The 12,566-nt window shown below is 38.9% G+C and overlaps 1 non-coding gene across 1 annotated transcript; it reads left to right on the top strand.

Moving 5' to 3' along the window:
• Window positions 1-3,034: 3,034 nt before the first annotated feature.
• LOC120230883 lies at window positions 3,035-3,216 on the top strand. Its single transcript, XR_005528199.1, has one exon. It is a non-coding gene; the product is annotated as a U2 spliceosomal RNA (small nuclear RNA).
• The last annotated feature ends 9,350 nt before the right edge of the window (window positions 3,217-12,566 follow it).

Below are 12,566 nucleotides of genomic sequence, written 5' to 3'. Positions count from 1 at the left end.
ACTGTTAGAACAAAACATCAGAGAAAATTTTGGGGACCTTTGGGTTAGGCAAATATTTCTTAGCTAAGATGCAAAAAGCATGAATCATGAAAAAAATGATAGACTGGACAGCCTCACAGTTTAAAACTTCTGTTATTTAAAAGCACCTCTAGGGGCGCCTGGGTGGCTTAGTCGGTTAAGCGTCCGACTTTCGCTTAGGTCATGATCTCGTGGTTCGTGGGTTCGATCCCCGCGTTGGGCTCTGTGCTGACTGCCAGCTCAGAGCCTGGAGCCTGTTTCAGTCTGTGACTCCCTCTCTCTCTGACCCTCCCCTGCTCACGCTCTCTCTCTCTCTCTCTCTCCTAGAAATAAATAAAACATTAAAAAAAAGCACCTCTAATAAAATGATGGTATGATGTAAGGACCAAGAGAAAGTATTCAAAAGATACATATATAAAAAAATGACTTATAGGGGCACCTGGGTGGCTAAGTTGGTTAAGTGTCTGACTTCAGATCATGATCTCATGGTTCATGAGTTTGAGCCCTGCATTGGGCTGTGGGCTGACAGCTTGGAGTTCAGAGCTTGGAGCCTGCTTTGGATTCTGTTTCCCTCTCTCTCTGCCCCTCCTCCATTCTCTCTTGCTGTCTCTCTCTGTCAAAAATAAACATTAAAAAACAACTTAAAAAAGGATTTATATTCATACCACCTAAAAAGAACACCTTAAAACACACTAATAGTGAGACAACCCAATTTTTTAAATGAGCAAAATATTTGAACAGACATTTCCTCACATACAGATGGCAAATTAACACATGAAAACATGTCCAAAGTTTAGTCATTATAGATATGCAAATGAAGACAACACCACTACATATCTACTAAAATGGTCAACAAAAAAGAGACTGATCATATTAAGTGTTAATTAGGATTTAGAGCAACTGAAACCCTCAGATAGTGCTGGTAGGAATGCAAAATACCATATCAAAAAAATAGTTTGGAACTTCATCTTGAAGTTAAATATGCAATTACCATACTACCCTTTTTTGGTATCCACTCCCCTCCAAAATAAAAACATATATCTACACAAGTACCTGTATGTTAATGTTTACAGTTGCTTTATTCATAATATTAACATTAAAAACAACTCAAATGTCCATCAACTGATTGATGAATAAACAAATTGTGGTACAACCATAGAGTAGAATACTGTTCAGATATTTGACAAAAGGAAGTAATGATATATAAGAACACAGATGGATCTCAACAGCATTAAACCATGTAAAATAAACCAGAAGCAAAAGGCTTCATTCGATATGATTCCATTTATCGTATGGATTTATGGCAAACTGGAAAAGGCAAAACTATAGTAACAGAAATTGGATCAGGGGTTACCAGCAACTGGGAATTCACCAGTGTTCTCTTCCAGGACCTGTATGACCTTATCTTTTATATTTAAATATCTGGTCCATTTGGAATTTATCCTGGTGTTAGAAATTGATTCACTTTAGTTATTAAAAATCCCAACTTTTGATCAGACACCATTATATACTTATTAAAATAGTTAAATTAGGGGTGCCTGGGTGGCTTAGTCGGTTAAGCGTCCGACTTTCGCTTAGGTCATGATCTCGCGGTTCGTGGGTTCAAGCCCCGCGTCGGGCTCTGTGCTGACTGCCAGCTCAGAGCCTGGAGCCTGTTTCAGTCTGTGACTCCCTCTCTCTCTGACCCTCCCCTGCTCATGCTGTCTCTCTCTCTCTCTCCTAGAAATAAATAAAAAACATTAAAAAAAATAAAATAAAATAGTTAAATTATTAAAAAGTGAAAGTACCAAACACTGGCAAGAATGTGGGAAATCTAGATGTTTCATAAATTGTTGGTGGAAATATAAAGTGGTAAAGCAACACTAGAAAAGTTTGGCAGCTTATTGAAAAAAAAATGAAACACATATAACATGACCTTTTGTTCTCTACTTTCGGAAGCTCTTTTTATATTAGCGATACATAGCTTTTGTTTTTGATATGCCATTGACACTCCTGGGCATTTGTCCCAGAGAAATGACTTAAGTCCACACAAAAACCAAACTGTGGCACATTCGTATAATGGAATACTACTCAACAATAAAAAGGAACATACTATTAATATATGCAACAGCTTGGATCTCAAGGGACGTATGAGGAGTAATAAAAGGATGATTTCAATGGATCACATACTGTATAATTCCATTTATGTAGCATTCTTCCAGAGGAAAAAAAATTGTAGAGATGGAGAATTAGTGGTTGCCAGGGGTTAGAGTTGTGTCGGTGGGGGAAAGGAGTGGGTATGCCTATAAAGGAGTGGTACAAGGGATATACTTGATTTTTTTAATGTTTATTTTTGAGAGAGAGAGAGAGACAGACAGACAGACATAGTGCAACCTGGAGAGGGGCAGAAAGAGAAGGAGACACAGAATTTGAAGCAGGCTCCAGGCTCTGAGCTGTCAGCACAGAGCCTGACTCGGAACTCAAACTCACGAATAGTGAGATCACGACCTGGGCCAAAGTTGGACGCTTAACTGACTGAGCCACCCCGTCACCCACAAGGTAGGTATTTATAGTGATAGAATAGTTGTGGGTCTTGATTGAAGTGCCTCAAGAATCTTTGCATGATGTGGCACCTGGGTGCCTTAATCGGTTAAGCCTCTGACTCTTGATTTCGGCTCAGGTCACGATCTCACAGTTTGTGCGATCGAGGCACTTATTGGGCTCTGCACTGACATCACAGAGCCTGCTTGGGATTCTTTCTCTCCCTCTCTCTTTACTCCTCCCCCACTCTTTCTCTCAAAATAACTAACATTTAAAAAAAAAGAATCTTTGTAGGAGATGTGCATGAGATAAAATAGCATAGAAGTGTACACACACGTTGTACCTATAGCAATGCCTGATTTGATATTATAGTAGAGTTACAAGAGGTGTAATCATTTGGAGAAACTGGATGAAGTGTTCATGGAAACTCTCTGTACTATTTTTGTAATTTCTTGTGAATCTATAATTATTTCAAAACTAAAAGAAATTTTAAGCAATCACTTCTTGGCCTTTTGGCTAAGATCAAATGTAGTATTTGTTCTTATCGGTTTAATATTTGATACATCCTCTGAGGACAATATAGTAAATGGATTTTGGAGCAGGGTTATAGGAATGTCCTTTGTCCATTTCAATGCATGAACCTGGTATTGCAGTACCTCCAGGAACAGCACACTCCCTTGGGGGAAATACCCAGATGTTTAAAGTCAGTTTGAGCTGTTGGGAGTTGTTCATCTGAGATGATGTCTTCTGGATGCTTCTGCCTTCTAGTGTTAAGTGAATGGCTTGTGCCTGGCTTCCTGGAGACATAGGTACATATACGCACTATGTACCACTATAAGCATGAATAAATGTATAATTATGCCAAAAATTTTTTTCTTAAGCAATCTCAACTTTTTTTTTAGTTTATTTTTGACAGAGAGAGAGGGAGAGAGAAAGAGTGAGCACACATGAGTTGGGGAGGAGCAGAGAGAGAGGAAGGCAGAGAGCTCGATGTAGGGCTTGAACTCATAAACTGTGAGATCATGACCTCAGCCTGGTGGACACTTAATGGACTGAACCACACAGGAGCCAGCAATCTCAACTTCTGAGGTGCTGCTTAAATCTTAAACTTCAATGTCTTAATTTCTTTATGGAACTCAGCCTATTTGTGGATTTCGGCTCTTGAGATTGTTCTGTTTGTGTACTCACAAGTCAATACCAATTGTCTTAAATATAAGTATTTTTTTGTAGGCCTAGCTACATAAAATATCGGGTAGGCCTAGCTCACTTGCTCATTACTGTTCTTTTTCAGGTTTTCTAGGTGATTCTTGCTTGTTTCTTCTTCAAAACTAACTTTCTATTCAACTTGTTATACCCCCAGAAAAAAGGATTTGATAGTACAGGAGATGATATAGTATAAACTTGACATCTTTATGATGTTGACCCTTTTAATCAGAAAATGTGGTATATCTATTTATTTAAGTTAACTTTTGAATCTTTCAAAAGTGGTTTATAATTTTCCTCATATATGTATTGGATATTTCTTGTGTTGTTTAAACTTAAGTATTTTATTGTTTAGGGCAAAGAAATTCTACTATATCTTCTATTTGGGTTTTGTTTGTATATATGAAGCTATTTTGAGAGAGAAAGAGATGAGAGAGAGAGAAAGAAACAATGAGAGAGAGAGAGAGAATGTGAGTGGGAAGAGGGGCAGAGAGAGAGAGAGAATTCCAAGCAGGCTCCTGGCTGTCAGCACAGAAACCGATATGGAGCTTGAACTCACAAACTGATCATGATCTGAACCAAAACCAAGAGTCAGACTCTGAACCAACTGAGCCACCAAAGTGCCCAACTATTGCTATTATTTTTTTATATTCATTTTATAGCATGGGTTTAGTGGATACTAAAAGAAAATAAGAACTAACAATGGCTGGGCACTTGTTAGATGTTATATAATTTTACATAAGTTATTTAATCCTCAAAACCAGATTTGGAGATACATAGTATTTCCTTGTTTTCAAGATAAGAAGATACAACTATCTATAAACCTCAAAAAGTAGAATGTGAATCTATGCTAATATGGCCCCAAAGCCCATGACTTCAATTTCTGACCTATTTTTCATGAATATAATCTACATATAAAAATTCTGGAAAACATATACAGATTTAAAAATTATCATAAGGTGGGTGGGCATCCATATAACTGCACCAGAATCAAGGAATAGAATATTGTCAGTACTTGAGAAGCCCTGCACAGCTTTTGCCAATCCCAACCCCTACCTATTGATTAAACTTCAGCACTTTCTTGAGTTTTCTGGCAGTTACTTCCTTGACTTCCTTTGCATGTAGTTTTACCATTTCAGTATATATTTCTAAACAACATAGATTTTTAAAAAATTATTTAATGTTTATTTTTGAGAGAGAGGGAGAGAGGAAGCTGGGGAGGAGCAGAGAGAGAGGGAGGCACAGAATTCGAAGCAGGCTCCAGGCTCTGAGCTGTCAGTACAGAGCCCGAAGCAGGGCTTGAACTCATGAACTGTGAGATCACGTCCTGAGCCAAAGTCGGATGTTTAACTGACAGAGCCACCCAGGCACCCCACAATATAGTTTTGTTGGAATTTATATTGTATTTGAAATGGTACCATATGTATTTCATGTTTGATTTATTCCAACATCATTTTTGTTAGATTTATTCATGTTGTTGCATGAGACTATAAAATTACTCTGTGATAATTACCGTATTTTTAAAATTTTAAGTAGGCCCATGCCCAACATGAGACTCGAACTCATGACCCTGGGATCAAGAGTCCCATGCTCTAAAAGGAGAGCCAGACAGGCGTCCCAATTATTGCTTAGTATTGTATAGGATTGCTTTGTATGAATATGCCACAATTTATTTATCCATTCTACTATTAACTGATATTTGAGGTTTCTAGTTTGGGGCTATTACAAATTCTGATGTTATATATATTTGTTTTAGGTGTACTTGTTGTTTTATACTTAAGATCTATCTGGGTCAAGGATATGTGGTTCTGTAAATTTACTAGATAATTCTAAACTGTTTAATAAAGTGGTTGTATCCATTTGTACTCTTACTCCCACTACCTACTACTTCATATCTTTGCCAACACTTGGTATTGTTAGTCTCTTTGATTTTAGAATTCAAACTGGGGTATAAAGAGATATTGCTGAGGGAATCAAGAGCAAAAATAAACTGTTGGGACCTCATAAAGATTAAAAGCTTCTGCACAGCCAAGGAAACAACCCAGAAAATTAATAGGCAACCAACGGAATGGGAAAAGATAGTTGCAAATGACATATCAGATAAAGGGTTAATATCCAGAATCTATAAGGAACTCACCAAACTACACGCCCGAAAAACAAACAACCCAGTGAAGAAATGGGCAGAAGAGATGAACAGACACTTCTCCAAAGAGGACATCCAGATGGCCAACAGACACATGAAACGATGCTCAGCATCCCTCCTCATCAGGGAAATACAAATCAAAACCACACTGAGATACCACCTCACGCCAGTCAGAGTGGCTAAAATGAGCAAATCAGAGAACTCTAGATGCTGGCGAGGATGTGGAGAAACGGGCACCCTCCTACACTGTTGGTGGGAATGTAAACTGGTACAGCCCCTCTGGAAAACAGTGTGGAGGTTCCTCAGGAAACTAACAATAGAACTCCCTTATGACCCAGCAATAGCACTGCTAGGAATTTACCCAAGGGATACAGAAATGCTGAGGCATAGGAGCACATGTACCCCAATGTTCATAGCAGCACTCTCAACAATAGCCAAAACATGGAAAGAGCCTAAGTGTCCATCAACAGATGAATGGATCCAGAAGATGTGGTTTATCTATACCATGGAATACTACATGGCAATGAGAAACAATGAAATCTGGCCATGTGTAGCAACATGGATGGACCTTGAGGGTGTTATGCTGAGCGAAATAAGTCAGGCAGAGAAGGACAAATATCATATGTTTGCACGTATAGGAGGATTAGGAGGAACTTGACGGAGGAACAAGCGGGAGAAGAAGGGCGGAAATGGTGGGGGAAAGGGAGAGAGGCAAACCATGAGAGACTCTTGAATGCTGACAAAAACTGAGGACTGATGGATGTGGGGGGGAGGGGGGATGGGCATGGAGGAGGGCACTTTGGGGATGAGCACTGAGTGTTATGTAGAAACTAATTTGACAATAAACTATTTGTAAAAAAAAAAAAAAAAAAAAGAGATATTGCTGTAGATTTAATTTATAATTTCCTGATTGCTAATGAGATTGATCACTTATATGTGTGTGTGTTTACACCATTTGACTTTTCTCTTTGGTGAAGTATGTTTTCAAGACTTGACTATTTTTTTTCTACTGAATTGGCTTCTTTTTTTTTTTTTTAATGTTTTTTATTTATTTCTGAGAGAGAGAGACAGCATGAGCAAGGGAGGGTCAGAGAGAGAGGGAGACACAGAATCTGAAACAGGCTCCAGGCTCTGAGCTAGCTGTCAGCACAGAGCCCGATGCGGGGCTCGAACCCACGAACCGTGAGATCATGACCCGAGCTGAAGTCGGACGCCTAACCGACTGAGCCACCCAGGCGCCCCTGAATTGGCTTCTTAATTTGCAGGAATTCTTTGTAGATTCTGGTTATGAACTCACAGTTTGTTATATGTGTGAAAAATATCTCTCACTCCATGCCTTGCCTTCTATTCTCTTAATAGTAACTTCGGATGAGCAGAAATTCTTAGTTTTAATGTATCCAAATATATCAATTATTTCCTTTGTAGTCAGTGCTTTTTAGTCCTCATAAATATTTTTTTCTCTACTCCAAGGTCATGATAATTCTCTTAATATTATCTTTGAGGAGAGACAAACCTGAAGGATGGCCTATAAATCATTGAGCTTGGACAACAAACTTATCCCTTGGACTGGAATTTATACCACTGGCTCCCCTGGTCCTCAGGCCTTCAGATTTGGGTTGGCATTATACCATGGACTTTCCTGGGAATAAGGCCAGGAAATCTTCTTGATCCACAGATTCAAGGGGTTCAAGAAAACCCAAGTATGATACATTTTTAAAATCCATGCACCAAACATAACTCCAGATTGCATATGGAAGATTTTGGGATTCCTTAGCCTCCATCATTGTGAGATACATATAGATAGATAGATAGATAGATAGATAGATAGATAGATCTCTTTCTCTTCCCACACACATACACACAGGCACACACACACAGATATATCTCCTACTGATTCTGTTTCTTTGAACCTTAATACATGGAAACCTAGAAGCAATCACATTAAATATTAACAGATCAAATATTTCAGATAAATAATTGTCAGTCTAGATTAAAAACAACAACAACGAGTGTATGTTACTTAGAAAAGCACATTTTAAAAATATGCTAAAATTTAAAGGCAAAAGATTGGAAAAAGACACATTTTGTAAACACTAACCAAGAGAAATCTGGTATAGCATTTAAGCAAAATAAAAACCACTAAAGATAAAAAGATCACTTAATTAGGGATGAAGATGCAAGAATTGTATATTTCTATATACAATTGTATATTTCTATGTATCTAATAAAGTGTTAAAATACATAAAGATGTAAGAATTGTATGTTTCTATATGTCTAATAAAGTCTTAAAATACACAGTCACATTTGACGGCTCTACAAACAAATCCACATTCTCAATGTAATTCTTTTTTTTTTTAAATTTTGGTGCAAAAAGGTGATTTTATTAAACTATGGGGACAGGGCCCATGGGCAAAAAGAGCTGCACTGGGGCTGTGAAGAGTGGCTCATTACATAGTATCTTGTGAAATTCTTAACACACCTCTCACAGTAATTAACATAACAAGAGACAAAAAACCAGTAAGAAAATAGAAGATTTGAACTTTATACTTTGTCAAGCATTTTTATTATTTTCAGAGGGGGCATTTATCTGATTTATGGCTTCTGTCATTACCAGAAGCTATACACTTTCCATTAGGAGAAGAACACAACAATTCAACAGCTGCCAACACTAAATATCTAGGTCAAGCAAAGATTATTTCAAGATGAGAAAGATTTTAAAGCCTATTTGAAAGTGAAGGTAAAAAAAAAAATGAGATTGGCTAGGAAGATGGTAAGCAGAGACTAAGGTCTTTCAAAAAGAAAAAAAGAAACACGGAGTGAACAGTATAGATTGGGGCTTAGCATCAGGAGTAAGGAAGAAATTCTCTTTGGGAATGGAAATAAACTTTGGTGGAAAATAAGATGTTATAATAAAAAGTGCAATGGATTTGAAATCATACTGAATCTTCCTTTTACTAACTCTCTACTCTTGGTCTAGTTATTGACATTTTGAACCTAAGGTTTTTCTACCATAAAATAAAATCATTCAATCTACCCCTATAAGGGTTAAAATTTCCTGTTATAGGCTCTCAGAGCATTGTGCCTATTTTCCTTCAAGCAATTTCTTATTGAGTGTCTACATTGCGTTAGGAGCCTACACAATGGTGAATGAGAGAGATTAGGTAGTCGTGATCTTCCTAGAGTCTGGCATGCTTGGCACATAGTAAACATGCAATAGATATTTCTTTTTTTTTTTTTTAATGTTTTTAATGTTTATTTTTGAGAGAGAGAGAGAGAGAGAGATGGAGAGAGAGACGGAGGATGAGCAGGGAAGGGGCAGAGACAGCAGGAGATACAGAATAAGAAGCAGGCTCTAGGCTCCAAGCTGTCAGCACAGAGCCTGATGCAGGGCTCAAACCCACAAAGCGGGAGATCATGATCTGAGCCAAAGTCAGAAGCTGAATCGACTGAGCCCCTTCAATAGATATTTCTTAAAAGATGGGCTTATATGAAAACAAAACACTTAAGAAGTGCAAAAGTATTCAGTAAATGGCAAGAGGCTTTCTACAATAAAATATGTCATTATTACCTTTTAAGCAGTGTTCTTTAAAAAAAAATGTTTGCTTATTTATGTATTTTGAGAGAAAGTGTAAGCCAGGAAGGGGCAGAGAGAGAGAATCTCAAGTAGGCTCCATGCCTCCCATGAATTGTGAGATGATGACCTGAGCCAAAATGAAGTTGGATGCTCAACTGATTGAGCCATCCAGGTGCCCCTTAAGTAGTATTCTTGATGCAGAAATAAGTGCACCATGTTCCTTCACATAATCATATTTCATTAGAGATGAAGATTGAAAAAAAATCATACTAAAGAAACATCCAATTAAAGTGAATTATTTCGAGGGGGAGGGGGAAAAATAAAGTGAATTATTTAAGGGCACCTAGGTGGCTTTGTCAGTTAAACTTCCAACTCTTGATTTATGGCGCAGGCCATAATTTCACAGGTCCTGAGCTGGAGCCCCACATTGGGCACTGTGCTAATAGCGCAGAGCCTGCTTGGGATTCTCTCTCTCTCTCTCTCTCTCTCTCTCTCTCTCTCTCTCAAAATAAGTAAATAAACATTAAAAAAAATAAAGATGAAGTATTTAGATAAGTAATTTCAAAAACCAAAAATCATATTTTAAGTGACAAAATTAAATATTCTATGTTAAAAGTGCAAGAATATTTTTCCTCCACCCTATATTCTATTATAAAAAATTAGATTTATGTATTATGTATAAATAACTTCAAACTTATAAAAATAATTTAAACAGTATACTATTAACAACCTTATGCCTTTCATCTACGTTTCCTAATTATTAGCATTTGTGCTACATTTGTCTCCTTAATTATTAACACCTTGCTACATTGAGTTTAGTGATTTGTAACACATCCCGACATTTGTTCTCTCCCTCAACCATTTGAAAGTAAATTGCAGACAGAAAGATACTTCTTCACCTCTAAGAACCTCAACAAGTATCTTCTAAGAACTAAGACATTCAACAGAACCATGATTTAACACTCTAGATATTTAACATTGGTACAATAATGCAATCTAATATACAGTCAAATTTCCCAATTGTCTCCAATTTATCTATTTTTCAGTTAGTAGCTTTTTGATCTAAAATCCAAACAACAATCACACACAAAATTTAGTTATCAAATCCCTCTAGTCCTCTTTATTTTGGAACTGCTTTACTACTTTTAGGATACTGCTTTTTTGAAGAATCTAGAGCTTTCATTTTGTTGAATGTCCCACAATCGTCTGATTGATTTTTTCTCGAGGAGTTTCAGGTTAAACATTCTTGGCATTTGGGCGGGTGATGTGTCCTTCCCAAGTGCAACAGATCAGAAGGCACACATCTCCATTTTAAGATAATTCCTTTACTGATTTTTTTTTTTAAAGAAAAAGACACACTCACTCCTCACTCACTTTAACTATCACATTAGCTTTTGATTAGTATAAACCCTCTTTACAAGTATTCACAAAGGGTGAAAGCAGGGAAAGTTAGTGGGAAATGAGATCTCAGGTTTAGGGTCAATTTGGCCAATGATTAGTTGTGGGTCCCTAGGTAAATTTCTTAAAATCTTTATTGAGAGAGAGAGAGAGAGAGAAGTGAGGATTATAACAGATTTCTTAAGATCCTTGGAGTTCTAAAATTCTATCACTGTGAATCAAGCTGTACTAGGGACAGAACTGGACTTGGAATCATGAGACCTGGATTTGAGCACCGGTTCGGCCACATACCAGCTATGTGAACATGCACAAGCCATTTAATCTCTCTAAGCCTCGCATAGATTTCACCCCACGGAATTCGGAAGGATTAAGAGGGTTGTTGCATGTCAAAGCACATTATTAACTGTAAAGAATTACCCCAATGTCAAGTATTATTTTATGATGTCCAGTTTTTCTCCTTTTTGTGTGGTCAACCAGGAAAAAAAACACAAAGTGAGACAGATTTTGTCAATTTAAGTTTTAAAATCAGAAAATGCCAGGGGCGCCTGGGTGGTTCAGTAGGTTAAGGATCTGACTTCGGCTCAGGTCATGATCTCACGGTTCGTGGGTTTGAGCCCCGTGTCAGGCTCTGTGCTGACAGCTCAGAGCCTGGAACCTGCTTCTGATTCTGTGTCTCCGTCTCTCTCTGACCCTCCCCGGCTCATGCTGTCTCTCTCTCTCTCTCTCTCTCCGAAAAAAAAAAATCAGAAAATGCCAGTATAATTACTTGTGCGTCATAATCAGCGTATGGAATTTATAGAACAGTTTTATTCCATACATGCTTAGGCTTTGATAATACTGACTCAAGTTACGAATAGGTACTCACTTGTACAGGCCGGTCCCTCATAAGAAGATGGTGATTGTTCTTGGGATCCCAAGTTTTGCGGGGACAAAACCGTGAACACTGTCTGAGAATGGTCACGAATACTTATAAACTAACTTCCTCATTCAGCGATCAGTTTCGTGTTGAGCCCTCAGGTCCAACGGAGAGGAGGATAAACTGAAGCCAAAGCAGAGGGAGGGAAGTTGTCCTGTTTATCCAGTGAGTGGGGCAGCCCTGAAACAAACTAAGCCTCCCTGGACTGAAGGCATGTTTCCGCCTGAGCCAGTTAGTGGGACCTGTCACCTAGGCCGGCCCTTTATATTCTTATAACACTTAGAACCCTTTACGTTATTTTCTAAAATTGCCCCGCGGTTTCTTTCCAGCCTTTTGATTGGAACTCGGGGAACCTAGTTCGTTAGTGCACACTGGCCACATGTTTTCGATTGTTCAGCACGTCTGATAAAGTATCTCCCTAGAGGAGGTTCAGGGCTCGCACACGCCCCTTGGTCCGTGTTGAGTAACACGCGAACTATCTACGCCGAGGAGTGCCTGACACTGTTGTTGCTCAAGTCTCCAGACGCTGCCAGAAAATGGCTAACGAAGCGGCGGGAGAACGGCGGCGCAGCGGACGTTGGTGCGGTTGGACGTGCCTGACCTCCCAGCCCACGCAAGGGGTCGCGCCGCCCAGGTGGCCGCGGCCGGCTCCGAAGAGCGCGCCGGGTGCCGTCCCCCGCGCCAGTGCGCACGCGCGCCCGTCATCCGGGTGCTGGCTGCGGCTGCAGGTTGCGCTGGGGTGGCGGACAGGGGGCGGGGCCAGCGGCTCATTGTGCGCAGCGTTCCGCGGCGCC

The sequence above is a fragment of the Hyaena hyaena genome, unplaced genomic scaffold, assembly GCF_003009895.1.
Source record: "Hyaena hyaena isolate Hyena2069 unplaced genomic scaffold, ASM300989v1 scaffold_49, whole genome shotgun sequence".
Classification (NCBI taxonomy): Eukaryota; Metazoa; Chordata; class Mammalia; order Carnivora; family Hyaenidae; genus Hyaena; species Hyaena hyaena.
The sequence above is the reverse complement of the archived record's forward strand: the minus strand, read 5'-3'. Positions and strand labels throughout refer to the sequence as shown.